The following is a 6,210-nucleotide window of genomic DNA, read 5'->3' as shown; positions in this document are numbered from 1 at the left end:
GGAATGGAGCAATTTAAGGATCGTTTCGTTGAACCATTCCTCGTAAAAATATGTACGATCCTTTCAAACGACTTTCCGCATAGATATTTTTTTTTATAACCATTTCGTTTTCCCTACGTACGATCATATTATCAATAAAAATCAATACTAGCCATTTACGTAGATCAATTTCAATATCATTATTATAGTCACTTTAATTAAATAATAAATTCCGAAAGGTAGAAGAAAAGTTGATTGACGATAAAATGTTCGTTTAAATTATCTATGACTTTTTATATATGCCTCTCAAATTATTTATATTGATAAAAATGATATTATGTGAAATTGGCATTATATAATTTTGTTCTTTTCCTTTTAGTTTTCTTTTATTTTTTGTTTTTTTGTTTTTCTTTTATATCTACATTTGACAATTTCAATCAATGAATCTAAAAGAATCCGATCGATCCTAATTTCTTCTTATTTCAGGCACTTTCATTTAATCACACTTCGAATAAATTGCACGAAGAATTCGAATCAAGTTAAAAAAAAAAAAAAAAAGAAAAGAAAAAAAGAAAGAAGAAAAAAACAGAAAAAATTATTCAAGAATCGTTTGAAGGATTTATCTTTCTTATGGGATTTCAAATTACATTGGCAAAGTGTGGAACACATTGTGGGATTCTTTTCTTCTTTCTCTTTCTTTTCCTTTACTTTTTTTTTCTCTTTTTACATTCGAGTTTCTTTAACCAACGAGTCTAAAGTAATTGGATCAATCCTAATGTCTTCTTACTTTTGGGTCAACTTCATTCGATCAATTTTCAACAATGGCCATTCACAAAGAATTCAAATAAATAAGAAAAGAGTGAGCGTAAAAGTATAAAAAGGAAAAAAGATTGAAGTATCAATCCTCTTCCCTTTTATGGCGATTTCGAAGTTCTTCGTTGAAGCGGAACCCACGATGTTATTTGTTTGGCATTTAGGTCGATTTAGAGCAGAACCCTCAGGGTAAACGAGAGAGAAAGAGAGAGAGAGAGAGTGAGAAAGAGAAAGAGAGAGCGCGCGCCATACTCTTCCCTTCTTCTTTTTTTCTACATATATATATATATATTTTTTTTTTTCTTCTCTCTTTTTTTTCCTCCATCTTCATCTATCTTCAAAACCATAGAGTAGGTTAAAGAGAAATCATTGTAATAGATATGTGACCTCGACTCTACATGACCATAGCCAAAGTAGAAACGTTTTCTCAGTTAGTTTTGCTCCAATTTCTATGGATACACGAGAACTCACATACGCATACACGCACACGAATATACATATACGCATACACTTTATCTGTATACACACATATTTTTATACATGTGTGTGTGTATTAATATGATATATACGTATATTATATAAGCGACAACATTTATTCGATATTCGCGAACACGTATTCGTACTTCTCTTTCTCGTACCCTACACATTCTCTGGAACTCCCTTATTTCACCTTACCCTCCCCTTTTTTCCTCTCTCCCTCCTCCCCACCCCCTTCACATCTATTCTTCCTTTTTCATGGATATTCGTTTAAGTCGATACGGCTATTTATTTCGACACGCTTTTTCTTATTTCGCTTCTTCTTTTTGACCTTGTCTCATTCATCTTAATTTAAACATTGAATATTTTCACTTTGAAATTGTTATTTTGCTTCAAAATGGGAATGAAGTAAAATATCGGAAAAAGAAAAATTGTTTAGTCGATTTGGCATAAAATGCATTTTAACTTTTCCCTAAAGTTTCAATTGACAAATAAAAGTATAATTACGTTTGTTCGTGTGCGTATTTGTGCGAGAAAAAGAGAGAGAGAGAGAGAGAGAGAGAGAGAGAGAGAGAAAGAGAGAGAGGAAGCAATAAATAAAAAAAATTTTTCTCAACCAGGTAAGTATTGATCTTTGACTTTTTAAATGAAATCACACAGCCTTTCTCTCTCTCTCTATCTCTCTCTCTTTTTCTCTTTCTCTCTTTCTTTGTCCCTGTCTTTTCTTTTTTTCTTTAGTTCTAAGCAAAAAAGATATGAATCCTTTTACAATTCTCTATTACCTTTTCTTCCATCTTTCCTTTTTCCTTGCACCCTCTTCTTTTTCTCTTTCTTCTTCTTTCCTTTTCTTTCTTTTTTCTTTTTTTCTTTTTCTTTAACATTAAAGGGTTTAACTTTCATTTATATCAAGCTGTTTGTTCAAATATGTCCCAAACTTGCATGTTAGAGGGTAAAGTCAATTCATGACACATCGATTTTTCATCAATATTAGGGAATAAGCGATCGTGAAGAAAGAGAGAAAGAGAGAGAGAGAGAGAGAGAGAGAGAAGGAGAGGAGGAAGATAGGGGTGGGGATAAATGGATCGTAAAGTGGAAAATGGTGGGTGACTCTGACCTTTGGCAATAAAAGTTTAGCTTTTTCTTCGCCTTGCTTTTTTTTCTTCTCCCCCTCTTTTTTTCTTCTTCTTTTTTTTTTCTTAAAAAAAAAAAAAAAAGAAAAAAAAATGAGAAAAAAAGAAAGACGAAGAAGAAGAATACGTACTCCCGAAAAGATCCCTTAACGTTTCACATTCGGCCACAAACGTTTCAACGTTTCATCTCGGGTTACTCTTAGAAAAGCTCACTGGTCTTATTCTCCCAAAAATTTTTTTCAATGCAAAGTCAGAATGTAGAGAGAGAGAGAGAGAGAGAGAGAGAGAGAGAGAGAGATAGAGAGAGAGAGACGTATGAGTAGGTTGGTCCCTCCTTTTATTGTGCCCTATTTCCGCCATGTGCCTAACACACGCGCCTATACGCTATAACTAGAAAAACGATTTTTCACGAGAAACGTAAACATACATTGTGCGTGAACTCGGTGGTCCTCGTATTTCTAGCATCTTCAATTCCGCGAACGAGATTTTCTACCAGTAAAAACCATTTATCTTTTATCGATACGAACCAAGACAAGATTTATATTGGTTTTGTCAAAATAACAGAATGGTTAGAGACTGTTCAGGATCTCGCTTAATAATTAATGTAGGATAAAATGATCATTCTCGTATTATCGATGATTAAAAAATTATAATAAAGATAATGCGAAACGTATTAAAATAATTAATCTCTTTCTATTGATATCTTCAATCGTTCTCTCTATCTATAATTGATAGATAAAATATATTAAAAAAAAAAAAAAAAAAAAAAAAATGTATAATAATCATGAAAGATTAATTAAAAAGAGATAGACAAAAATGATAGTTAAAAGTAGAAATCAATTTTTTAAACGATTTAATGATCGTATTGATATAAGATAAATCGAAATAGTTCTGAAACGAATAATTGTTCGGAACGAGGATAAAATGTATGTATTCAGAATAATTGCGTGAAATAATAAATTGAAATAATTGAAGGATAAATTTTAACAGGGGAATTTTTTTGTTAAAGAAAAAAGGAAAAAAAAAAAAATAGAAAAAGAAAAAAAAAAGAAGAAAAAGAAATTAAGATCACGCGTGATGAAACAATGAATTGACAAATAATTGAAACAAAAGAGAGTAAAACAACGAATTGAGTGTACGAAATAAATACAAAAGGATCGTCTATGTGAAATGCAATTTCTTGATTAAACAAAAAAAAAAAAAAAAAAAAAAAAAGAAAAAAGAAAGAAAAGAAGAAAAGAAAAAAAGTGAAAAAGAGCGCAAAAGATAAATGAATAAAAAGAAAAAATATATATATATACAATAATAATAAAAACGGATTCAAAATGACGTAGAAATTGAAATTCTCTTTGTAAGGACACACATTTAAGGACATTTTAGAATCATCAAAAGTTTCGTAAGAATTTTCTACAGTCCGATCTACGTATAAAACGATGCGGAACGGGAGTCGTAACATCGTGTTCGTAAAGTTTATAGGAGAACGTGCGAGCGAGTGTGTTGGACACACCCACGCCACTCCCACTCGGCATGAGTCCGGGACCTTCCTTCCTTCCTTCCTACGAGTGCAACCCTTCGTAAGGTTCCTCCATCCTTCTTCTTGCCCCGAGTATACCACTTTCAAACGTTTCTCGCATGCTTAACTTCAATCGTACGCCATTTTATTTCTTCGTGAGAAAAATACGTTTATTTGAAAATTTGCTGTTGAAAGGAAAAAAGAAAGAAAAAAAGATTGGAAAAAAGAAAAATTAATAAAAAAAAAATACATAGGATCGATTAATTGATCAATCGGATTTAATTGGATTTGATATTAATTAATTATCGTTCTTTATGACGTCCTCGGCATTCATTGATTTAGATTAACCAATTATATTCTATATATCTGATAACGTATCACTGATATATCTTTCTGATAGAAGAAACAATGTTACGTTCTAAATTTTCCTATTTCTCTTTTGTTTTTGTTTTTTCTTTTTTTTTTTTTAGATTCTATAAACAATACTTTGACAAACATATTTTTATTTAATTTCAAATAATTTATATATGTTAACATACAAATAATAAAATAAATAATTGCATAATACACATATACTTATGTATATATATATATATATATATATATATATATATATATATATATATATATATACATATTATATATACCTATAAACTTCGTTGAGAATAATGCATAATTGTTTTGAGTAATATAAAATATATATTTTAATCTTCATCTTATACATACATATATATATATGTGTGTGTGTGTGTGTGTCTGTGTGTGCGTGTATTTTGAAAAATATAGACGTGTATGTATTTAAAGTGAAAAGATAATAGTCTACAAAACAACTTTAAAAGAGACCGTGTTATGTCGAAACTAAGTACGTTTAAGTATAATCTTATTTATTACACGAGAGTTATTCCATAATTTAAAATGATTATAACTTAAAATAGGATCATAATTCTTAACAATACAGTATTAAATGACACTCCATTCTTATACGTTGATTACGGTCTAGTTAGGTACAAAACCTAAGGAAGGAAGATTTTTACAACTTCGTGTCAAACATTTCTCTTCTTTACTATCTTTTTCTATCTTTCATTCTTTCTCTCTATTTCGTTCTTTCTTTCTTCCTTTTATTCTCAGTCAAAGTCTGCTTTTACCAACGATCATAAAAGTTTCGACAGTAGAAATGATACATCTGGTTGGTCGACTTTCTCGATCGTAAACATTTCTCAAAATCGAACATTGAATTGTCTTTACAATTTTTATTCGTGAAATAATTTTATTTATCTATTTACTTATTTATTTATTTATTTATTTATTTATTAACATTTATTTATTAATTTATTTACAATACGTAGAGGTGAAAATTTTTCTACACGTATACCTAAATGTATTTTCATTTCATCGATACTTTATTACATCGATCGAACTTTAATAATAATTATCATGTTGGTCATTATTAATAGTAAGTTAAAGCACAATTAAAATTTAATCGTCGAAAGGCAAACAAACGTCTTCCGTTCCTCCTGGGTAACCACCCACCACCCATCAACACCCCAATCCTCTCTCCCTTCTCACGAGATTTCTTGGAATTTCTCGTTAATTAGCGAAAACGAGTATTATAATTAAGAGAAACTCGATGTTTCTTCGGCAGTATGACGTCTGTATCCCTTGGAAAATTTGCCGACAGAATTTAAGCATCATAATTGATTAAAATGATCTACCGCGATAATGAGATACCCTTAAACGTGCCTCAAGATATATTTTCTTATGTAATAATTCTAATAATAATAATAATTACAATAATATTAATAATAATAATAATAATAATAATAATAATAATGATGATGGCGATGACGATGATTAAAGATAAGGAGGAGATTCTGAAGTGGAACGAGTCGATCTAATTCTAGGGAAAAAAAAAAAAAGAAAAAGAAAATCCATAAAGTAAAAATTACGAGCAGATGCAATGAAACGATTTAATGTTTACGAGCGAGAACTCGTATATTGAATGTCGATCGAAACGTAAATCTTTGAATGTTTTATTTCTAGGTAGCCATATTATATTTTGGTTAACCAAAGAGAACAAAATATATTTACCTACCTACATATGTATTTACATATATGTGTGCATGTGTGTGTGTGTGTATGTATATGTATATGCATTTATAGATATCGCTGTAAATACGCGAAAACCGACGACCGCGAATTTACGATGAAATAAAAATGGGTGCTGAGCAATAAAGGTGACATAATATTTCCACCCGAAAAGTATTTACGACTCGTTATATTTTAAAAAAGTAAAAAATG

This window comes from Vespa velutina, chromosome 2 (genome assembly GCF_912470025.1).
Source record: "Vespa velutina chromosome 2, iVesVel2.1, whole genome shotgun sequence".
Classification (NCBI taxonomy): domain Eukaryota; kingdom Metazoa; phylum Arthropoda; class Insecta; order Hymenoptera; family Vespidae; genus Vespa; species Vespa velutina.
The sequence above is the reverse complement of the archived record's forward strand: the minus strand, read 5'-3'. Positions refer to the sequence as shown.